This window comes from Schistocerca americana, chromosome 4 (genome assembly GCF_021461395.2).
Source record: "Schistocerca americana isolate TAMUIC-IGC-003095 chromosome 4, iqSchAmer2.1, whole genome shotgun sequence".
NCBI lineage: Eukaryota > Metazoa > Arthropoda > Insecta > Orthoptera > Acrididae > Schistocerca > Schistocerca americana.
The window spans coordinates 418,057,378-418,083,159 of NC_060122.1; the positions used below are offsets into that span (position 1 = coordinate 418,057,378).

General features: G+C 45.0%; 1 protein-coding gene across 1 annotated transcript in view; it reads right to left on the reverse strand.

Annotated features, from left to right (window-relative positions):
* LOC124613141 (nephrin-like) overlaps positions 1-25,782 on the reverse strand; it is an 840,812-nt gene that overhangs the window by 722,635 nt on the left and 92,395 nt on the right. The window lies entirely within an intron of this gene.

Genomic DNA, 25,782 nt, shown 5'->3' on the forward strand with positions numbered 1-25,782 from the left:
AGCGTCTGACGGAGGAGTTGGTTGATAGTTTCTGTAACGATCTCACGCTGACTGTAACACCCGGTGACGAAACGGGCAGTTCTTCGTGGGATCTTCTCAATCTCTTCTATCTGTCCTACCTCTTAAGCAGCCACACTCATAAACAGTACTCAAAAATTGATCGAAAAAGCGCCTTGTAAGCCACTTCCATAGTGGATAAAATACATTTCCTTAAGATTCTCCCTATGAATCTGTCTGGCATCTCCTTTTCCTACTATCTGTTCTATGCAGTCATTCTACTTAAATCGCATCAGACAACTGCTCCTAGATATGTTACGGTGTATTTTACTTACGTTCAGGGTCAAGTACCAGTCTCTGCAACATTCGTCAGGCCGCTTCATGTCTTTCTGCAAATCGTTACTGTCTTCATGCGTTGCTACCTTCTTACAGACAACAATATCATCTGCGAAGATCCTTTTAAAGCTTTCGGCCTTTCTACTAGATTATCTGTACAGACGGGTCCCTAAATGTTGTAGAGGGTGTCTTGAGGAACAAAACGAGGATACGAACCTGCGGTCGGAGACGTCATCTCATTCAAGAGAATCGAAGTTATATGCGCCGTTGCGTGCCACTGGGCCACCTCCTCGACAGCAAACGTGATTTCACACACTGTCGGACCGCAGGCGGAAAGTGTTACAAAGTCGTTTGTTACTCAGTGACGGTGACCGATTGCCACGGTCGTCAGTGAAGAAGGGAGAGCAATCTCCTGCGTAGACAGGCATTGTCACCTATGAATGCGATGCTCATTTGCCTCGGTGGATGATGGTTTCAAAGAAGGATTTACATCTGTATTCTTTCTCTCCTCTGTATTGAAAAACGACGAAGATTTTAGAGGGTTCAGAGTGAAAGATTAACTGCAGATGGGAACCCGATTCCGAAACCGTCATCTACAGAGGCAACAGAGCTTCGCAGACATAGGAGACAAGGCCTCTACGCAGCAGCTAGCTCCATATCCACAGCCGATCACTGAATAACAAACATAGCCAGACTTTCCGCCCGTGATCCGTCGCCGTACAAAGTCACGTTTGCCGCCAAAGTGGTGGCCTAGTGAGCAAGATCTGGCGGCTATATCTTCATCGCTTTGGGCGAATTTTCTGGACACGTGTTCCTACCCTCGATTTGTTCCTCAAAGCGCACTCTACAATCGCTCGAAGTTTACCGTAACATTTCTGGAGCTCACTGCATTTATTGCGAACAGTTATGGTGCTATCACACTTCCTTGAGATATTCAGGAAATTAAATTTGAATTTGTCCATTTTGTACCATCTAGAGGGACTTGGTGTTTCCTGTCTGCAAGGACGTCTTGAGTGGGAAACTAAATGGTAGCCAACGAAAATTACAACAAAAAATTTAAATGTAGTGACAGACTGATCTGTGGCTTATAGCCCAGGGCACAGGCTACGTTTTAATGCGACTTGTTTGTTACTACTTGGCGAAGCCTGAGAGGTGGCATGAGCCCCCTCTCATATTTATATCTTACTCTGAGTAATTCGATTTTCCTCTCTAATTGCATGCGGTGAAAGACTGCTATTCCTTCACACGCGGACTTCCCGCGCAGCGTCTCTCGTCACCCGGGTGGTTCGGTGACAGGCGGGTTCTGCTGATCTTGAAAGAGTTAAGCCGACAGGTGTGAAGGAGTCGAGTGGATGCTTTCCAGACGCCAACATTGTCTTAAGAGCGGGGGCGACACGCCCACAGGGGTCTGACGAAGCGGATGGGCTAGAGATTCCGTTACTTCGCAGAAACTAAGTTAAAACACTTTCTGGCGGGCTACCAGCGAGGCGTGGGAATGACTTGTGTTCCCAGGCAGTCTTGACAGGCAAATTCCCGCGTTTTCTGCAGAATCATCACTGTGATTGGCTTGCTCAGGGGATAGCTCCGTGACGTAGAAAAATCGGCCCACAAATTGGCGCCAAGTATCTCTGGAATAGTAGTGCGTAAGCAATAGAGTGGAATTTTCCGCCGGTTTTCGAGTTGCTGACTGGAATGTTTAACCACGGCCACGGGCGTGGGGGCGGGAATGTTCTGTGTTTGGCTTGTACGGGTGTTCTTGAGAGGGTCGGTTCTCGCCTTTCGGTCGGAGTAGGTTACAGGATTGAGCTATCGCTGCTCTGGACAGCCTGCCTTCCGTTGGCTGTCTAATATACTTTCATTTAATTGTAACTGTTTGACGAATTTGCTGAAGTTTCGACTTCAACGTAAGTTAACGAGTACAGTTGGCAATTGAGCGTTCTGTGTACAAGCAGCCTATGTTGTCCGTCTTGAGCAGTTTTGGCTATAGTTGACTGTACCGGAGTTTCTGTGTGATTTCTTTTGTTAAAATCACTCACTGTACCGTCAGTGATTGTGTAGCGAGCCTTCTTTGTCTCCCTCAGAGGCGTATTTCTGTTGCTAGGAAGTCTTTAGTTTGGAACAACCAGACCAGGAGAATTTGTTTTGGGCTATACTCGCAACGTTATCATCACCATGACAGGACGTCGAAGCAACCAGCCATCGCCTCCGGCATACCAGATCGTGTCCTCGCAGTTAAGAAGACAGCTTGGTAACGTACGTCCGCAGCACCAGCAAATCAGGGAATTTTGCTAGGAGATAATCAGAGCTCAGCAGAGCGCGCCTGTTCGTCTTTTCCAACTTTGTTCTGTCTTGGGTGTTCAAAAAAATGGCTCTGAGCACTATGGGACTTAACATCTATGGTCATCAGTCCCCTAGAAGCTAGAACTACTTAAAAGTAACTAACCTAAGGACAGCACACAACACCCAGCCATCACGAGGCAGAGAAAATCCCTGACCCTGCCGGGAATCGAACCCGGGAACCCGGGCGTGGGAAGAGAGAACGATACTGCACGACCACGAGATGCGGGCTCTTGGGTGTTCATTGTCTGAGTTAGCACTACTGTAGCAGCATTTAATGTTGGGTTGGCTGGATGTTTCTCTTAAGATTTGAGCTGCAAGGAATTGGCTCCACATACCACTTGGTCATAAATGTCACAATCTAGTCTATGGACAACTTCACCTGCACAGCATTTATTTGAGTATCCAGTTTGATGTATTGTAAATGTTTCATGTGTTTTATTTATTATTTTGAGTTCAGTTATAGTAAATCAAATTGTTATTTTGGCCAGAACATTCATTCTGCTAATCGGTAGAGCAACCCTTTCATTTCTCACTATGTTTATGAAACTTTCCTTTATCTAATTAATTTATATCCAATTATATTATTGCAGGTGCCAAACTCTTTTCTACTCCACTTGCAGGGCCGACAACAGTCAGTTCGCGTTCCTTCTAATCCATGAGCATCATTTCCATATGAAGATTCTAGAAGAATTTAGTGTTAAATTGCTAGCCCAGGCACTTCGCAAGCCAATGAACGTGAAAGCAAAAATCTACGTGAAAAGTCCTTGGCGCTGCAAAAATACCAACACATTCTATCTCCGCACAGTTGACACAAACTTCTGAGAAACCTGAACAGACGGCAGCTCTGGCGGTCGCGCAGGGTTCGCCGGCCGCCTGGGCGGCAGTAACCGCAGCGTCAGACGACCTTCGTTGGAGTCGCCGCGTCCGGCGGACACCGGCGCCGCCGTCGGTTCCTGGGGGGGCAGGCCGCACACGCGAACTGTGCGCCGGCACGCCACACGCCACGGCGCCTGGGGGTGGAGGGTGTGGGGGGGGGGGGGGGGCGCCACGGCACAGAGACTGCTCCGGGTGGCCCCTACCTCACACCCTTCCTCACCCAACCGCTGCCTGACGCATGCCGCCCATTCGTCCCTCTCAGACGAGTCCTCTCTCTTATTGTTCTTTATGCTGCGCTCCTCGTATTTCCAGCGTTCGCGTGCTCAGCGACGACATTCTTTTCTCGCCAGAGAGGAGCACTACTACGAGCGGAGCGTTCTTCGCTGTAACGCCAGGCTCTATTTAGGACAATGGACTAAGCGAGATTTCCTTAGATCTGTCGATGAGCGACTCAAATGTATTATGCACTTCCAGAGATCTACGTGTTGGCTCTGCTATTGGCGGAATATGAAGGCCATGAAGTAACTTGTCTCTCGTATCACATCAGGTAGTTAGGGTTAATCCGAGTGGCTTCCCCAGAAGGAGTGTCCGTTGATGGTCCTCATGCCGGAAACTTAGGGGCCGCAAATTATTCCGTAGTCGCCTCATAATAAAAAGGTTTTAATAATGATACAACATTGTCACATGTAAAGGAGCTTCAGTCTGGAAGCGCGCGACCGCTACGGCCGCACGTTCGAATCCTGCCTCTGGCATGAATGTGTGTAATGTCCTTAGGTTAGTTAGGTTTAAGTAGTTCTAATTTCTAGGGGACTGATGGCCATAGATGTTATGTCCCATAGTGCTCAGAGCCATTTTTGATACTATCAAGGAAAAATGTTGGCGATTGTCATTTTTGTACCCAGGCGTGCCCTCTTCGTCCGATGCATATCGGCGGCCGCGAATGTCTTCCTTCTGGGTTCCAAAAATAAGAAAATGGCATGGGCAGGGATCGGTGCTATATTGGGGATATATAACAGCTTCCCATTCAAAATTCTGTAGCGTAGTAGAAAAAAAGGGCATCAGCATATGGTTCAGCCCACATAATAAACAGATTACGTAATTATTTTCCACCTGAGTCATTTTCATATGACTTCTCCTAGTAACTGAGATACTGACGACGAAAGATGTGAACATACATATTATTTTCAAAAATTAATAACTTTAAAGTCCCGTAAGTGATCTTAAAGGGAGCCTGAACAGCACTACCGGAAAAGAGCTTTAGAGTTTCGTTAAGGCAGTACAGTCTGAGCTATGAGCAGGAATGTTGATTCAGGTGTTAAAAATGGCGGTTCACTATCAAATAAACTGCATAAGAATACGTATAAGAGCAATATTACATAAAGCACAAACTAACTAGTTTTAGCTGTTTGATTTTCGTTAGGTTAATGCCAATTTTGGCCATTTCTCTGTATAAACAGTAAATAACCCAAAACCAAGAACTTCAGCGAGAAATAAATATCACCACGGAAAAGTTGGTGTACAATGTATAATACGAAGGTCGTCCACAAAGTAAGTTCCGTTTCTATGTCTATCCACGGCAGCGCTACGATCGCAGTTCCGAGCATGCGCGCCAGTTACTCTGCCTCAAGGAGAAGACATGTACACCATTGTCAGATCCATGCTGCCGACGTGTGCTTTGTAGTGCTTCTTCATAACGTCAACGGTAATTGAAAATGCCGCCGCGTGTGAAATCAGATATGTGATTCGTTTCCTAAATGCAAAGAAATTCTAAAGCAAAGGAAATTCATCGGCAAATCTGCGACGTTTACGGACAAAGTGCTATCAGTAATAGAATGGTTAGAAGATGGGTCAGGCTGTTCAATGAAGGACGTGATGAAGTGCACGATAAAGAACGACGTGGGCTCCCGTCTGTTGTTACTGATGAACTGGTTCACACAACTGAAGAAACATTAAGCACAACCGTAAGTTTACACCTAGTGCCCTTGCTATGGAAGTTCCGCAAATCTTACGACCACAAATTCATGAAATTGTTACTGAGAAACTAAAATTTCGAAAACTTTGCTCACGTTAGGTACCCAAAATTCTTACGGTAAAAAAAAAAGAAAAAAAAAAAGGATGGGCAGTGGACTTCAGTTTTTGACACGCTGAAATGAAGATGCCGATGGTTGTCTTTCTTTGATAGTCACGGGGAATGAAACTTGGATATCGTGCGACGCCCCTGAACAAAGCGGCAATCAGTGGAATGGAGGCACACTTCATCCCCAACGAAGGTTAAGCCTAAGCAAATCTTGACACCCTGCCATGTGCCGGCCGGAGTGGCCGAGCGGTTAAAGGCGCTACAGTCTGGAACCGCACGACCGCTACGGTCGCAGGTTCGAATCCTGCCTCGGGCATGGATGTGTGTGATGTCCTTAGGTTAGTTAGGTTTAAGTAGTTCTAAGTTCTAGGGGACTTATGACCTCAGCAGTTGAGTCCCATAGTGCTCAGAGCCATTTGAACCATTTCAACCTTGCCATGTGCACCGCTTTTTGGAACAGAAAAGGCATTTTGCTGATTGATTTCTTACCACGAGGCCAAACAATCAATGCACATGGTTACTGCGGGACCATTAAGAAATAACTGCGAGGACACGATAATGCCCGACCTCACACGGCGAATGTGACCAAACAACTCTTACGGGTATTTTACTGCGGCGCATTTGATCATCCTCCGTACAGCTCGGACCGTGCTCCTCGCGACTTTCATCCCTTCTTACACCTAAAATCTGTCCTTGGTGGTCAACATTTCAACGATGATGACGAACTCACAGAACATGTTACCACATGGTTGAATACACCTTCTATGAAGAAGGCATACAAAAACTTGTGCCACGCTATAACAAGCGCCCATAAAATTTCCGAAGCTATGTAGAAAAATAGTTTAACAGTTGTAGATTTTTGTACAGTAAATATTTTTTCTGTATCTGTACACGTTTGTTTTATATAACCAAACAGAACTTCTTTGTGGACATACCTCGTATTAGCACCAATAATTTTATGGTTATTTTTGTTTGTTATAAATTTCATATCAACCAAAACAAGACAATATGCAAGAATTCTGATGAAAATAAGATGGGAAGGATATTTTTAATGGCTCAAAGGAAACAGTGCACAAGTGTCACGTAAGTGTCTACATTTGTAGTTTTTATAATGATATGGGCAGTATGAGCAATTTTGTAGTAATGGCAGAAAGAGATAGTCCCTATAAGGTAGTAATCACGTTGTCCTGTGTGTAGTTCGATCCGAGAGGTAGGAGAGTAAGGACGTGTGCAGAAGAGTGGCGTGTCAGTCACGTTTCGTCTTTGAAATTTTTGGAGTGACGTGTCTACAGACATATGGAATTTCTACAAAACTCTGGGAAGCTTTTGGAGAAGTTTTTGGCAGTTGCACTCGTGTACGTCAATTCTTAATAGCAGACTAGCAGTTGGTCTCTTCGTCCATTTACGCGCAATATATTTGATTTATTTATGATCAGTGTCGACTGTCATTCCTAGCACAAATCATCGATCCTCTTCCAATCTTCATGAATTTCGCTACAGTCTTCTGATACTGCTATCTTTCTGCTCACAACGGCATCTGCAAAAAGCCTCACAGAGCTTAGGACACTATCTGCTAGACAAACAGTAAAAGTCACTTGCAGTACTCCAGAAATTACCTTTACAGATGTCGGTTGCATCCCTTTAAGAATAAAGTATTGAGTTATGTCTCAAGGTACGAATCTGGTCGGACACTTGGTAAGGTCGTATCTAGATCACTATGTAACATTGTGGAAAAGTATCGAATGCCTACCGGAAGCGATATAACATGGTATCAACCCGGGCGCCTTTGGCTGCTTTGGATTTCTTGGACGAACAGACTGAGCTGTGTTTCGGAAGATGTCTGTTTATGGAATCGATATTGGCTTTGATACAGGACATTTCCGTTTTCCAGAAGAGTCATAATGTCTGAGTACAGAACATGTTGGAGCCGAAGTTTTTCCAGCCGTTTCACTTTTGCAGTGACCAACGATATGCAGTTTCTACAAGGGGAGAAAGCTTTTTGACGTAATCTTTGTACAATCTCAACTGGTCCTGGCGACCTTTAGTTACTGAACAATTTTAGTTAGTTGTATATTTTGTAGCAAATGAATAGATTGCGATTTACCAGTCCTCCCAGGACTCACCACCGGAGGAGTTACATGTGCACTCTGCCGAGATACAGAAGTGACGGCTTACGGTGCAATCGCGCTGAGTGTCCTGCGACCCATATAGGGCGCCGTGGCTCCATTCTCTCAGCGGTTGTGGAAAAGATGACCAGCTGGAACGCAGAAATACCGTGTCAGTTTGATTTTAGGCTCCACCTGTGCAAACCCGACATAAGACTAAACCTGGGATCCACCGACAGATGTTCAGAGGTTTTTCAAGTAAGCTACAAAAAGTAGCCCATCAAGGAAGGAATGGGGCGAAAATCCATAGACGTAACTAACATGTACAATCAAACAAGTGATTAAAGTTTCAGAGAAAGAGGGTGATTTATTCAAGAAAAAGAGCTTCACAAACTGTGCAAGTAAATATATTGTTCGTCCACCTCCGGCCCTTAGTCGACTTCGTTTTGATTGACATAATTAATGGAAGTCCTTCTGAGGGGTACTGTGCCAAATTCTGTCCAATTGACGTATTAAATTGTCAAAACCCAGGTATCCCTGCCCATAATGCTGCAGACGTTCTCAATGGGGAGAAACTAGGCGACCTCATTGGCCAAGGTGGAGTTTGGAGCGCACGAAGACAAGCATTAGAGGCTCTGTTCGTGCGCGAGTGGGCATTAACCTTTTAAAACGTAAGCCCAGAACAAGTTCCCATTAAGGGCAATCAAACGGTAAGCAAAACATCATCGACGTACCGCTGTGGACTAAGGGTGCTGTAAGCGGTCCTCCTATGGAAGTAAATGGCATCCGGAACCGTGACTTCTGGTTGTCGCGCCGTAGGGCGGGCGAGGTGATGTTGGTATCCCACCGCTTCCCGGGGTGTGAACAGACACGTTGGCCACCGGCCTTCAATTCGAAATGAAGACTACTCCAGTCGATGAGATTCCACGCCGAATGTGCACGAAACCTTGAGGTTGGTCTCAGTGCTAGAATGGACGCTATAAAAAAGTAATGGAAATTGCAGGTTGTGGGGTGACTACTTTCTTCAATAATTCGTTTCTGTTAATACATTATCAGATTAATCTGACGATGTATGCCATTAAAGTAATTATGCAACCTTCAAATTACGTGGATGAAGGCACACAGCTCTTATGTGACTTCACGTCACGCTTGTGCCCGACACGCCTGCAAACGGGCTTGTTGGTGTACAGAGGTCAGTGGTAGTGGGTGCAAAGGGTGACGTGAGCTCAGCATCCTTCTTGTGAGCCGCCTATTAATGGTCCTTGTGGTCACCGAAACACCAGTTGCACATCGGATCGGTGATAATGACGACTTCGGTTCCCTGAGGGCCGGCCGGTGTGGCCATGCGGTTCTAGGCGCTTCAGTCTGGAAACGGGCGACCGCTACGGTCGCAGGTTCGAATCCTGCCTCGGGCATGGATGTGTGTGATTTCCTTAGGCTAGTTAGGTTTAAGTAGTTCTAAGTTCTATGGGACTGATGACCACAGCTGTCAAGTCCCATAGTGCTCAGAGCCATTTGAACCATTTTCGGTTCCCTGAGGGCTCTCTGACGGTGGCTCGGTCCTCACGTTCTGACATCTCTCTAGGTCGACCAATTCCTTCTTGAAGCAGCGTTCGGCCGTAGTTCACCCAATCCTGCCAATATCGTCGAATAGGAGCAGCGATCCTATTCAAATGAGACCGATGACCTCGCTGTCTGGTCCCCTCCCCTACAACAACCCTACCCAACCCTATTCAAATGCCAAGCGTTACGCCGATTCCTTCAACCGCTCAACTACAGGTCCTCTCAAAGATGCGGGCCTCTGAGCATACAGCTCAGATGAATATCTGCGAAGTATAGTTACTGTCCAACTAAGTATACGGAATGAAATTCGCAAAGGCTTTATGATCCGGTATCAACATGTCCCCTGTTTACCGTCCTTACCACTGCGTGGTGAAATTACGCTGGAGCGTCACACATTCATCCATCGGCCGCAATAGTTAACAATTTTGCATTTACTGTCGATAACAACTGAACATCAATTTCTTGCCAATCTCATAGTTCTTTCGTTCAAAATTGGTTCAAGTGACTTTGAGAACTATGGGACTTAATTCCTAAGGTCATCAGTCCCCTAGAACTGAGAACGAATTGAACCTAACTAACCTAAGGACATCACCCACATCCATGCCCGAGGCAGGATTCGAACCTGCGACCGTAGCAGTCGCGCGGTTCCAGACTGTAGCGCCTAGAACCGCTCGGCCACCCCGACCGGCATAGCTCTTTCGTGGTGCCTCGTTATTTTGTTTTTCTTTCTCTTAGAGTGTGCCTCTGTAACAGTCAAGAAACCTGTAGTATGCAATAACCAAGACATACACGGAATGAAGCAGAGTAATGTAACAACCCTCAGACGGAAAGTACTGTGAAATGATTATCCTCGGCGAGGGAACTTGTGAACATGTGTCATCGTGCCGCTCTTTCATTGTATTGAGCGAACCGGTACAGGAGGTGCATATCGGCCAGCACTTCACTAGTAAACATGTCCGTGATACTGTTGTGTATCACTGATGTTGCCCCTCTAATACTGCCGGACAACAAAGCCGTAGACAGTACCACGCAGTGCTGAATGCAAACTGGAGGGCAACGATATGAATAGAGTACTACTCCTGTCAACAGCAGTTACCCGCAGCGAATGGGAACAACAGAGTCGACGAACATACCGCCGATAGTAGCAGTGTTGTGTGATGTCCTGTATAAGTCAGAACTGGGCCAAGGAACGAAACGAAATGTAACAAATATGTAACAGCTGGTAGAGATCATGAGTCCCCTATGCGTTTATACTTAGATTGTATCTTCGAACACCTATCTCTGAACACACTCTGAAAGTTTGTCGGTGGAGTTCTGGTTCACCCTGTGTATCGCGGCAGGTCGACAAGAGGCGGTTTTCCCTGAAGAAAAGAAAATAAGGAAAGATAAAGTAAATGAAGTAATTCCTTCGTATTCCGCATTTGAACAGAGCCTCTGCAATGCCGTTGCATTCGTTTCAATTAACTTTTATGTGTATACGCAAACTAACGCGTCAAATGAAAATTTGTACCCTCCTTAACCCAAATTCCAATTAACACCTCAGCACTAATGGTGTTCCGCCTAAACTCGGACAGCATTGCAGAGGCTGTCCAACTTTATTGGAACAGCAGGGTGGGGAGGGGAGGGGAGGGAGCGTGCAAGGAGAGTCCATGCAGTTATGCAAAGCGACTGTTAGGGTAGCACAGTGGTTAGCACCTACTGAGCGGAAGAACTGGATCGAATCCTGGCCTTGGTACAAATTTACATTCGTTGTTTCAGTTTGCTTATATCAGCCGGAAACCAAAATGGGTCTTCTTGTCGGAAATTTCCTATTTTGATTTATTAATACTTTCCAACTAAGGATTAAAATCTGAATAAGTATATGCAGGAACCATGACTTTATTATTTTTTTTATTTTTATAGACATTTAAAGTTTATTAAATGAGAAGGGTCATTTTGAGGGAAACGCATTGATCTACATCTACATCTACATGGATACTCTGCAAATCACATTTAAGTGCCTGGCAGAGGGTTCATCGAACCACCTTAACAATTCTCTATTCTTCAAATCTCGTATAGCGCGCGGAAAGAATGAACACCTATATCTTTCCGTACGAGCTCTGATTTCCCTTATTTTATCTTGGTGATCGTTCCTCCCTAGGTAAGTCGGTGCCAACAACATATTTTCGCATTCGGAGGAGAAAATTGGAGATTGGATTTTTGTGAGAATATTCCGTCGCAACGCAAAACGTCTTTCTTTTAACGATGTCCATCCCAAATCCTGTATTATTCCTGTGACACTCTCTCCCATATTTCGCGATAATACAAAACGTCCTGCCTTTCTTTGAACTTTTTCGATGTACTCCGTCAGTCCTATCTGGAAAGGATCCCACACCGCGCAGCGGTATTCTAAAAGAGGACGGACAAGCGTAGTGTAGGCAGTCTCCTTAGTAGGTCTGTTACATTTTCTGAGTGTCCTGCCAATGAAACTCAGTCTTTGGTTAGCCTTCACCACAACATTTTCTGGGGGTTCCTTCCAATTTAAGTTGTTCGTAATTGTAATAGCTAGGTATTTAGTTGAATCTACAGCTTTTAGATTAGACTGATTTATTGTGTAACCGAAGATTAACGAGTTTCTTTTAGCACTTATATGTATGACATCACACTTTTCGTTATTTAAGGTCAACTGCCACTTTTCGCACCATTCCTATATTTCTTCTAAATCGTTTTCCAGTTTGTTTTCATCTGCAAACAACCGAAGACAGCTGCTCAGATTGTCTCCCAAATCGTTTATATAGATAAGGAACAGCAAAGGGCCTATAACACTACCTTGGGGAACGCCTGAAATCTGTTTTACTCGATGACTTTCCGTCAATTACAACGAACTGTGACCTCTCTGAAAGGAAATTACAGATCCAGTCACACAAATTTCATAAGCATGCAATTTCACTACGAGCCGCTTGTGTGGTACAGTGTCAAAAGCGCTCCGGAAATGCAGAAATATGGAATCGATCTGAAATCTCTGGTCAATAGCACTCAGCACTTCATGTGAACAAAGAGCTAGTTGTGTTTAACAAGAACGATGTTTTCTAAACCCATGTTGACTGTGTGTCAATAGACCGTTTTCATCGAGGTAATTCATTATGTTCGAACACAATATATGTTGTAAAATCCTGCTGCATATTGACGTTAACGGTATGGACATTCAGAAGTTCAAAGTAACCGAATCCTTGTACTTTACATTTAACATATCAATTTAATACCAAAACACAGCTTGAAGTGTCCTCCTTTAAACAGCAAAAAAATATGTTTCACAATAGTTCAGTTCGGCATCTTAAACTGAAGTTTCTCGACGCGTGTTTGAGGGTTCAGGAACTACACATCGATCTTGAAGTTTTGAACATGCCTGCGAGGTCAGCGACCGCTTACAAAGCAAAATTAAAGCATTTGCAGCCCTCGGTCGCAAAAAAGAAGTATTTTGACCTAGGTTTCGGCACTGCTACGAGTGCCTTCATCAGAAGTGGAATACTCAAAGTGGCATATGACATATAAAACTAAATATCAAGCGATAAAGCTTTAGATAAAAAATTTTAAAACAGAATACATAGAAGGCAAGCAAGTATTGGCTGCTCACACGTGTGGAGTTACGGTACCATCAGAAAAACATTGTGTCTAAAGCTTTATCGCTTGATATTTAGTTTCATACGTGACATGCCACTTTGAGTGTCTTACTTCTGATGCTCTCATAGCAGAGTCGAAGCTTACATCAAAAGACTGCATTTTTGGGACCGAGGACTACTGTTGCTTTAATTTTACGTGTCCATTGTCAGGTTCTGGAGAGGCAACTGCATTACTGTTGGTTTTGCAACAGGTTCGTGTCCAACACGAGAACATAAAATATCTTTGAATTCGCCTTTACAGTATGTATTCTTGACGTTTCCTTGCCGCGCGGGGTTAGCCGAGCAGTCATGGACTGCGCGGCTGATCCCGGCGGAGGTTCGAGTCCTCCCTCGTGCATGGATGTGTGTGTTTGTCCTTAGGATAATTTAGGTTAAGTAGTGTGTAACCTTAGGGACTGATGACCTTAGCAGTTAAGTCCCATAAGATTTCACGCACATTCGAACATTCGACGTTTCCTTGTCATTCCTTCCGGAGTCTCTACATCGGTAAATCCGTGAGATCCGTCTTCTATTGGTGCACTAATACATTCCCTTGAATGCCAATTTTGTAGTAAACTTTACGTTGGTCCTCTACATCGAACTATTAGTATGTAATACATCTAAAACTTTATCTTGATTACTTCTACTAGACACCCATCAGTAAAACATAGGACGACACGTGAAACTTTATAATCACTCTTAATTTGAATTAGACACTGGACAAACAATTCAGAAACAAACGCAGTGCCGGCCGGAGTGGCCGTGCTGTTCTAGGCGCTACAGTCTGAAACCGCGAGACCGCTACGGTCGCAGGTTTGAATCCTGCCTCGGGCATGGATGTGTGTGATGTCCTTAGGTTAGTTAGGTTTAAATATTTCAAAGTTGTAGGGGACTGCTGACCTCAGAAGTTAAGTCACATAGTGCCCAGAGCCATTTGATCCATTTTGGCCTACAAACCTATGAAGGTAAAGGGACGTGTAGCTGTTATCAGGAAACGTTCCTCTGTTGAGAGAAACCAATAAAAGTTGTACGAATGGCCGCTAGCATTCCTTAGAGGTTTTCAAAGTGATGTGCGTCAGCCAAGTGAATTAATGGAAAGGGATCTCTTGTTGGCCAGTGACATTTCTTCATAAGCGATAAGGGATAGCTTTCTCTAGGATTGACTTTCACTATTTTAACGACGAATTTGAGTGTTTTGTTTATTCGAAATTGTATCATTATCGACTGTATGTTGTAGAGGACAACTCTAAGTCTGTTAAATTACAAAAAATAATTAAAAGCGATGGTTGTGAGGAAAATCACTTTTTTCGACGATACTGAACAATTGGCTTTGACGACAGAAGTCCCTTCTTGTTTCTGCCCACAAATGTACCTCATGGATGTGTCAGACTTGGATAGGTCTCTGGAACCATATAGTTCCATTTGCTTAAAGTAACTTCGGATTAGTTGCACTTTATATGCTGCACGCCCCACTCTTACTAGCTGGTTCAGTTTGTTAAAAGCTCGGTGGAAGTGAATGGAACGGCACTTCGAAGAGGGCTATCCATACTAAACCGCTGTGACGTTAACAGCAATACTCGAATTGATGATCACTCTAATATTCACATCTAAACAACTAGCCAGCTAGGCATTGTCCCATCGAGCTCTCGTAGACGCGGGTACTGTGCGCTCTGTGTGATGATCAGCGCCATCCGCCGAGGCAAAATTCGGTGTTAAATACGGCATATCGCGTGTTTGTCGATGTTGCAATGCCACTCTCGCTGTATTTCCAAAGGCGACAATTTAGCTTGTTATCCAGATACCCATCCCACCACTGCAAGAAATATTGCTCGGTACCGGAGCTACAAAATTCAACATGCGCCGAATTCGGCCGTTGTGTAACCGAATGATACTGTGATGCTGCCGTGTTAATCAATCACCAGCCCGCAGGTCGCGCGGTCGGCCTGCGTCGCTCCACCAAATACGGACCCCCCACTCGCAACGCGGCCAACGTTCGGCGGCACGCATTATTTATTATGAGTCCCCTGTTTGTACGGCAGCAGTCATTTAATTTATGAAATAAATGCAGCAGTTTCATCAGATGTAACATGCGAAAGAATGGGCGTTTGGCAGTTCCGGTGGCAAGTGTAGTACGAATTTAAAATGGAAAAAAAAACGAAGAACGAAAAAGTTTGCTATAATAATGAGCGGCTGCAAGGCAGGCGGTAGTAATGAATATGCCTCCACGTTGTACGCCAAACCGTAGTACGTGAAAAATTGCTGCACGTGTTTCGCGTGGTGGTGAATACATTCCGGAAAAAAGCTTTACAAATGTCACGCCGAGCTGAATGGAGGGTTTTCTTTTCCTTGTTTTTTCCCTGGTCCTACACGCGGTACATGTCAGCCACACACAGAAGCAAAGTCGTTAAAATTTAGAAAGAATGTGCATTTATGCAAGGACATTCATTCTACGTTCTTCTGCCACTGAAAAACATTATTAAAACCAATCAACAAATGGTAAATTTGTCCTTATAAATTCTGATGTAGTTAAACATCATATTAAGGGCCTGTTGAAACACTGATTGCATATTCGAGAAGACTCAGATGTGCAGACTTAGGCAGACTTAATTTATGGTTACCACACTTATTTACACGATAATTATAATTTCGTATGGCTCAGTGACAAAGTACAGGTCTTTCCATTACACCCCACCCGTACCTTATCCCAGTCAGTCAACTGGCAGAAAGAAGGCCTGTAGTTTAACGCCGAATCCGAAACACATGTCGTTCCTGACGACTTCCCACCTCGTTGAAAGCTGTAGGTGAGATGAAAGTTACACGGAAAATATCGTTTGTTTCACCGGAATTAGAACCTGCGACTGGTCGCTTTCCTGGCACGTGTTTTACCATTAGACCACCAGAACAAAATCTTCGCTGTTTATTTTCAAAAAAACACTGAGCGCATGTCACACCACGCGACACTGCAAGTCTTACGAGCGCCAGCAGCCGTCTTTGACATTGATAATTCTTAAGCGCGTGTTTCAATGCATACAATCTCTAGATAGCACACAAAGTTAAGACTTCATCGCTACCTTCTCAATTACATAGTGAATTCCCGTGGCCCTTCATGGATCCGAGCGCTCGCGACGTATAGCGGACAAGCCGTCTAGTATGACATCACAAGTTCGTTTCTCAGCCCATATTTCTCGTTGGCCCTGGCGCGAGGGGCCAGCGTTACGCTCGAAATAGTCGCCCTCGCCTCCCTACAAGTGTCAAGCACCCGTGTATGCTTTCGCTTAATTTTCACAGACCGCCACCATGCCGCACTGCGCACCACTGCTCTGTCTTAAAATTCTTACGGTTTATTCTAATTTCGACAACTTCACTTATTTTATGACAAAATCCCGATATGATGTATGAGCGATGACTTCCGTCTTTTAAAATTATATTTCAAATCCGTTTTCCAGTTAATGTTCAGCTATGGCCAACCCCTCCCCCCCCCCTTTCAGTTTCTTTAACAAAGTTCATTGTGGGGCCCGTATTTCTCGTTGGCCCCCTTGCGAGGTGCCGGCGTTACGCCAGATATAGTTGCACCCTCCTACCTACAAGTGTATTGCTGAGCGCACACGACAATCAGCCACAGCGTGAACACACATATACGGAAGCACCTAAGAAAATGGTATAGGCATGCCTGTTCAAGTAGAGAGATACGTAAAGAGGCAGAATACGGCACTGCGGGCGGCAGCGCCCGTACAAGACAACGAGTGTCTGGTGCAGTTGTTAGATTGCTTACTGCTGTTACAATGTCAGTTTTTCAAAATTTAAGTGACTTTGAACGTGACGTTATAGCCGACGCACGAGTGATGGGGCACAACATGTCCGAGGTAGCGATGAAGTGGGGATTTTCCCGTACGACCATTTCACGAGTGTCCCGTGAATATCAGGAATCCGGAAAACATCAAATGTCCGACATCGCTGTGGCCGGAAGAAAATCCTGCAAGAATGGGGCTAACAACTGAAGAGAATCGTTCACGTGACAGAAGTGTACCCCTTCCGCAAATTGTTGCAGATTTCGATGTTGTGGCTCGAAACAGCATATCCAGACACTACGGGATGATGATGGCATTGAAACAGAGGATGACACGCGTAAGGCTGAAATACTAAACACCTTTTTCCAAAGCTGTTTCACGGAGGAAGACCGCACTGCAGTTCCTTCTCTAAATCCTCGCACAAACGAAAAAATGGCTGACATCGAAATAAGTGTCCAAGGAATAGAAAAGCAACTGGAATCACTCAATAGAGGAAAGTCCACTGGACCTGACGGGATACCAATTCGATTCTACACAGAGTACGCGAAAGAACTTGCCCCCCTTCTAACAGCCGTGTACCGCAAGTCTCTAGAGGAACGGAGGGTTCCCAATGATTGGAAAAGAGCACAGATAGTCCCAGTCTTCAAGAAGGGTCGTCGAGCAGATGCGCAAAACTATAGACCTATATCTCTTACGTCGATCTCTTGTAGAATTTTAGAACATGTTTTTTGCTCGCGTATCATGTCATTTCTGGAAACCCAGAATCTACTATGTAGGAATCAACATGGATTCCGGAAACAGCGATCGTGTGAGACCCAACTCGCCTTATTTGTTCATGAGACCCAGAAAATATTAGATACAGGCTCCCAGGTAGATGCTATTTTTCTTGACTTCCGGAAGGCGTTCGATACAGTTCCGCACTGTCGCCTGATAAACAAAGTAAGAGCCTACGGAATATCAGACCAGCTGTGTGGCTGGATTGAAGAGTATTTAGCAAACAGAACACAGCATGTTGTTATCAATGGAGAGACGTCTACAGACGTTAAAGTAACCTCTGGCGTGCCACAGGGGAGTGTTATGGGACCATTGCTTTTCACAATCTATATAAATGACTTAGTAGATAGTGTCGGAAGTTCCATGCGGCTTTTCGCGGATGATGCTGTAGTATACAGAGAAGTTGCTGCATTAGAAAATTGTAGCGAAATGCAGGAAGATCTGCAGTGGGTAGGCACTTGGTGCAGGGAGTAGCAACTGACCCTTAACATAGACAAATGTAATGTATTGCGAATACATAGAAAGCAGGATCCTTTATTGTATGATTATATGATAGCGGAACAAACACTGGTAGCAGTTACTTCTGTAAAATATCTGGGAGTATGCGTGCGGAACGATTTGAAGTGGAATGATCATATAAAATTAATTGTTGGTAAGGTGGGTACCAGGTTGAGATTCATTGGGAGAGTACTTAGAAAATGTAGTCCATCAACAAAGGAGGTGGCTTACAAAACACTCGTTCGACTTATACTTGAGTATTGCTCATCAGTGTGGGATCCGTACCAGATCGGTCTGACGGAGGAGATAAAGAAGATCCAAAGAAGAGCGGCGCGTTTCGTCACAGGGTTATTTGGTAACCGTGATAGCGTTACGGAGATGTTTAATAAACTCAAGTGGCAGACTCTGCAAGAGAGGCGCTCTGCATCGCGGTGTAGCTTGCTCGCCAGGTTTCGAGAGGGTGCGTTTCTGGATGAGGTATCGAATATATTGCTTCCCCCTACTTATACCTCCCGAGGAGATCACGAATGTAAAATTAGAGAGATTAGAGCGCGCACGGAGGCTTTCAGACAGTCGTTCTTCCCGCGAACCATACGCGACTGGGACAGGAAAGGGAGGTAATGACAGTGGCACGTAAAGTGCCCTCCGCCACACACCGTTGGGTGGCTTGCGGAGTATCAATGTAGATGTAGATGTAGAAGCGTCAGCGTGCGGGCCATTCAACGAGACAACATCGATATGGGTTTTCGGGGCCGAAGACCCACTCGTGTACCCTTGATGAATGCACGACACAAAGCTTTACGCCTCGTCTGGGCCCGTCAACACCGACAATGGACTGTTGATCACTGGAAACATGTTGCCTGGTCTGACGAATCTCTTTTCTGATTGAGATCGGATGGACGGGTACGAGTATAGAGTATGGAGTATCTCATGAATCCACGGATCCAGCATATCAACATGGGACTATTGACGGTGGTGGAGGTTCTTTATTGGTGCGAGCCGCGTGCAGTTTGTAGTGATATGGGACCTGCGATACGCCTAGATACGACTCTGACAGGTGACACGTTCGAAGCCATCCTGTCTGATCACCTGCATCCATTCATGTCCCTTGTGCATTCCGACGGACATGGGCAGTTCCCACAGGACCATGCGACCCCCCCCCCCCCCCCCCCCCTAAGTCCAGAATCTCTACAGAGTGGCTACAGGATCACTCATATGAGTTTACACCCTTCCACTGGCCACGAAAGTCCCCAGTCATGAACATTATTGAGCATATCTGGGATGCCCTGCAACGTGCTGTTCAGAAGAGATCTCCATCCCCTCGTAATCTTATGGATTTATGGACAGCCCTGCAGGATTCATTGTCATTTCCCTCCAGCACTACTTCAGACATTAGTCGAGTCCAGGCCACGTGGTGTTGCGGCGTTTCTGGATTCTCACGGAACCCCTACACGGTATGAGGCAGGTGTACCAGTTCATTTGGCTCTTCAGTGTATACTCTGCCACATTCACTTCACACACCACACACATTGGCCACTCAAAGAGTAACACATCTCGCACCTTGGAGATGGACCGAAACACTGGTCTCAATCCCAGTCTCTACAGCACATGTCCTATCTTGCTGATCGTTACTTCACAGTATGGAAGGAATGCAGCAGGCTTGACCGTTTCCACCGATAGTTCTTAGACAGTGGGTGCTCAATGCAATGTCTCTCTTGCCATAACCATTTCCTGTGATCATGCGTTTCAAGAGCTGCGATTCAGACTAGAGGTGGACGTAGCGCTAAATAATCTTAGCTGTGTATACTAACGTTTTCAAGAGCGCTTTCTTGTGAACAGGGTGGTGAAAGCTATTTGTGTTCAAGTACTGGTCAGTAGTGTCTGTTTCCTGTACACTGAACGACTAAGCGAGCTTCCGGCCTTCGATTCAACTAGAACATCCAAGAACGACAACTTACAATCCCTCTCCGTATCGATAATAAATTTAATTTTTGGATGGCCACTGTTTACGTGATAAAACAAGTCTGGGGCCTCTAGACCAACAGGTCCATCTTCCCATGATAACATATTACTACCAACTGCAGAATTTTCTTTCAAATTACGCTTCCATAAATATTGCTCCCAATACAAATATCCTTTCTTGGAAAAGTCTCTGCAACGAGACGAGGAATGCCTTTGGCGCCACTAAAAGTAACATCTAGTTTCTAGGTCATTATGAGCATTATGGCTAACACACTTTGATAACTGATGAAAACTACCTCAGTTGTATAACATTTCTACTACTCTACGACCGGTTTCGTTCTTTGAATCTAAGCTCGAAAATTTTCGTAGCACAATAGATGTGAGATTATACAGCTGAAGCGGTTTTCATCAATTACTATCTACCGTCGTCACCCCCTGAAGACAACACTATATTGAAATAACCGTGATGATGTTAGCCTTTGAACCGTACCGTCGAGTCACATTATTATGGCCGCCTTCTTTTATCCGTATTAGCAGCAGTCGCAGCTCACAAACTGACGTAGTTGGTTGGAACTAACACAGTCAGGTGCTCAAACCTGAAGTACTTCTTAACAACTGTAGAAGGCTGCGCTAAGGTGGAATAACACAGCAAACACGAGGTACGGCAGTAAGGAGGGTAGGGAAGTAGGGGTGCAGAGAGATGGCACAGTAGTTTTAAGATACGAGAAAATCGGCGGCTAGTGAATTGCTGGAAATTCTTGCCCTTATTCCCGTTATTTGCGAATCTTGCAATACCAGTTACCTCTTGTGGAAAGAAATTTTCCTGCTAAAGAAAGACATCAATATGATGGGGATGAAAGTCATCTTCTACGATTAATTTGTGATCAAAATTGTTGGGAGAGATTTTAACAAAATAACGTTAGCCATTGACATCAATAGAGAGTACAGTTTTGCAGTTCCGACTCACAAATTAGGCGATAGTTTATCTTCGACACAATTTCACTATGGAGACGAATTCCCATAATGAGGAAAAAAACTTGGAAATTTTTGGTAAGGTGTTATGGGACCAAACTGCTGAGGTCATCGGTCCCTAAGCTTACGCACTACTTAATCTAACTTAAACTAACTTAAGCTGAAAACAACACACACACCCAAGCCCGAGGGAGGACTCGAACCTCTGACGGGGCCAGCTGCGCGGAACGTGACAAGACTCCTCACACCGCGCGGCTACCCCGTCCGGCCCCATAATGAGGTAAGTTTCAGAGGCCCTCAGTACGACACTAAACATAATTACATATTGATGGAATAGTATACCCTAAAGAGACTGTAGATAGAAGGTAGCGTAAGAATAATTGACACATTTTAACAATGAAAAAAATTGTACCTCTAGTTATATTTCATCCAAATTTCGCTCCAACGTGTTTTGTTGCATGGAAATGTCGGTACAGGTCATGTTGTTGCAATATCGTCAGTCCCTTGTTTCACAGAGTTTCGTCATGACTGAGCATGGTCGTTTATTTGTTCAGTAGCGTTTTAAGGCAGTTCATCTTTATACTGAATTGCAAAAGTGTCTCAGCAAGGCAAATGAGTTTTAGGACAATGATTGACACGTGCTGGGCTCGCTCAGGGGGATAGTACTCCGATTAATGTGAAGGGAAAGGACCTCTGGTACCGAGTATTTGTTCTCCTGAAAACATCACAGCGCTACGGTTCGGCGTTCAGCGAACTCCAAACAAGTTATGCCGGCAACCAGCATGGGGAATGGGGATATCTCGTCGTTCTGTACGAATAATTTTACCGAATAATCTTAAGCTCTTCCTTGAAAAAATGACTGTGTTACAAAAGTTAACTGAGCGGATTCATTATGGGCAAAAGAAAAAGCCGAAATAGTTTTCGAGGCATGTTCTCAGATGAAGCTGATTTCCACCTCAGCGGAACTATAAACAAACAAACTGTTCTATTTTGGGGCAGAGAAAATGTCCATTTTCATGAATAAATGACGCATGGGAAAAGAGTCACCGTGTGCGTAGCTCTACGCAGTCATGACCTAATAGGATCAGCCGTGCGGGATTAGTCGATCGGTCTAAGGCGTTGCAGTCATGGACTGTGCGGCTGGTCCCGGCGGAGGTTCGAGTCCTCCCTCCGGCATGGGTGTGTGTATTTGTCCGTAGGGTAATTTAGGTTAAGTAGTGTGTAAGCTTAGGGACTGATGACCTTAGCAGCTTAGTCCCATAAGATTTCACACACATCTGAACATCTAATAGGATCAATGGTTTTGAATAACACTTTCAATGCTGACTGATATAAGTCAACGCTGGAAAATTACTTTGTGCCACATTATCTTGCCACCAGTCTTCAAATGATCACACAGGGCCTTAGGAACGATTCCTCAACACCTCCTACGGGTAATGCTGTTCTGGATATTTTTGGGAAATATCTGGCAATCGTATAATGTTCAATCGTTTCCGGCGGCGCCTTCCTGGGGTATTCTTTTGGCTTCCTCCAAGTTCACAATAAAACACATGAATTTTTTTCGGGGGCTCTATGAAAGAGCAACCCGCGTCAGTTGTATTTAGTCCTCTATTACTGGACCAGTGCCGGTTTCGTAGCACTAAAAGCAATTTCTTCAGGTGAAGATCTGTATAACAATAAATCCTGAAGTTTTAATATTTTTTTCTTATTTTTTTTACCATATCGATGCGTATCTCAGGGTTGTTATTCCTTCTGGATTTATTGGTGCCGGCCGCGGTGGTCTAGCGGTTCTGGCGCTGCAGTCCGGAACCGCGGGACTGCTGCGGTCGGAGGTTCGAATCCTGCCTCGGGCATGGGTGTGTGTGATGTCCTTAGGTTAGTTAGGTTTAAGTAGTTCTAAGTTCTAGGGGACTTATGACCTAAGATATTGAGTCCCATAGTGCTCAGAGCCATTTGAACCATTTGATTTATTGGTATACAGTTGTTGTCATACAGACGGCACCATTTAGTGCCATCAAACCGGCAGTGATCCAGCAATAAAGGATTAAATACAGATTAAGCTGTTATTAATACCCAAGATGCCTTTCCCTTTGAGTTCACAGAATATTATGAAAATGCGTGCCCGAACGGTGTATTTGTGCAACGAGATACTTCTGCCGCGAAGTTGTAACGGATGTGTGTACTCACCTTCGCGAAGTAGTGTCCTGTAATAGAGTGCATATCAAATACGTATGAAGGGAAATGTAAGTCTACGGACCATACACTAACCGTGTGTAAGATTTGAAAATTTTCATTTCAGAAATAAAAGTGTTGTGACAACATAAAACGTGTCAACTGTTCGTGTCCCACCCTGCGTCAGTACTAGACATAATGGTAAGTGAGGGGCTCCAATATCAAAAAGAGACTACAGACATCGATCTTGGCGCAGGTGAACTTCGAAAACAGAGTGAAAATTAAGAGAAAGTCGGTAGACAGACGATGTTTCAGTTGGAAGAAAGCGAGATCTGCATGATGCTGTTATCGGCAGCACTGGCGTCAGTGGCGTGTTATTTCCAGCATCCTCGGGCTGTTTACGCGACGCGCGCAGCTATTCGGAGACTGGGGATCCCGTAAATTTGCACGCGCTGCGCCGTTCTGAATGGCTGGAGCTCTAAATTTAAGGCGGTCGGCCGCACGTCGCGTCAGCACGCGCTCCATCTGCCCGCCGTGAAATAGGAGACAGCTCGCTAATGGAAGGCGAGAGCCACGGTGGACGCGGCGGGGACGGATGCGCCGAGCCACCTGCTAACGCCACCAGCGGCAGCTAGCGGCGACACAGCAGCAGCTGCCACACACGTCCTCTGCTCTTGCCCCCACTCACGACCTGCAGCGAAGCGTTAATAGTAACAACGTTGTTGCCTGATAAAGGTGAAGCCCTCAGAAATCGTTGTCGGATGACGGTGTAACTTCGTACACGCACACTAGATCGGTGAGTATTTTAATTATTAGAGTTGCGACTGACTGACAGGCAGAACGTCCTCCAGCGTGTTTTCATGTACAGTGCTGTTCCTAGGGTCGGTATGGCATATAAAGGGGGTGAACAACGTCAGATGTTGAATGATCACTGTGAAGGAGGTAAAGATGCTGCGCTCTCGTGAGGGACAGTGTTATCACCATCTGGCAGAGCCTGGGAAGGGACTAACTATGCATCTCCATTTGGCTGACTGGTCGAACTGTGTAATATCCAGATTTTTGGGTCGTATGGATGTGGTAATGGCTCGACTTGCTCTGCATATATATATTAGTTTTCTCGTTTGACGTTTATTTCGTGAGATATTAGGCCCGGTGACGATCAATGGACCACCCTATATATATACAGGGTGGTCCATTGATCGTCACCGGTCCAAATATCTCACGAAATAAACGTCAAACGAGAAACTACGAAGAACGAAACTTGTCTAGCTTGAAGGAGGAAACCAGATGGCGCTATGGTTGGCCCGCTAGTGGGCGCTGCCATAGGTCAAACGGATATCAATTGCGTTTTTTTTAAATAGGAATCCCCATTTTTATTACATATTCGTGTAGTATGTAAAGAAATATGACTGTTTTAGTTGGACCACATTTTTCGCTTTGTGACAGATGGTGCTGTAATAGTCACAAACATATGGCTCACAATTTTAGACGAACAGTTGGTAACAGGTTGTTGTTTTTTTAAAATTAAAATACAGAACGTAGGTACGTTAGAACATTTTATTTCGGTTGTTCCAATGTGATACATGTACCTCTATAAACTTATCATTTCTGTGAACGCATGCTGTTGCAGCGTGATTACCTGTAAGTACCACATTAATGCAACAAATGCTCAAAATGATGTTCGTCAACCTCAATGCATTTGGCAATACGTGTAACGACATTCCTCTCAACCCCGAGTAATTTTCCTTCCGTAATGTTCGCACATGCATTGACAATGCGCTGACGCATCTTGTCAGCCGTTGTCTGTGGATCACGATAGCAAATATCGTTCAATTTTCCCCACAGAAAGAAATCCGGTGAAGTCAGATTCGGTGAACGTGCAGGCCATGGTATGGTGCCTCGACGACCATTCCACCTGTCATGAAATATGTTATTCAGTACCGCTTCTACCGCACGCGAGCTATGTGCCGGACATCCTTCATGTTGGAAGTACATCACCATTCGATCATGCAGTGGAACACCTTGTAGTAACATCGGTAGAACATTAGGTAGGAAATCAGCGTACATTGCACCATTTAGATTGCCATCGATAAAATGGGGGCAACTTATGTTCAAATGTGTGTGAAATCTTATAGGACTTAGCTCATAATCTCACCAGTCACTAAGCTTACACACTACTTAACCTAAATTATCCTAAGGACAAGCGCACACACACACACACACACACACACACACACACACACACACACACACACACACACACACACCCATGCCCATGCCCTAGGGAGGACGCGAACCTCCACCGGGACGAGCCTCACAGTCCATGACTGCAGTTCCTCAGACCGTTCGGCTAATCCCACACGGCGGGGGCCAATTATCCTTCCTCCCATAATGTCGCACCATACATTAACCCGCCAAGGTCGTTGATGTTCCACTTGTCGCAGCCATCGTGGATTTTACGTTGCGTAATAGCGCATATTATGCCGGTTTACGTTACCGCTGTTGGTGAATGACGCTTCGTCGCTAACTAGTACGCGTGAAAAAATCTGTCATCATCCAGTAATTTCTCTTGTGCCCAGTGGCAGAACTGTACACGACGTTAAAAGTCGTCGCCGTGCAAATCCCTGGTGCATAGAAATATGGTACGGGTGCAATCGAGGTTGATGTAGCATTCTCAACACCGA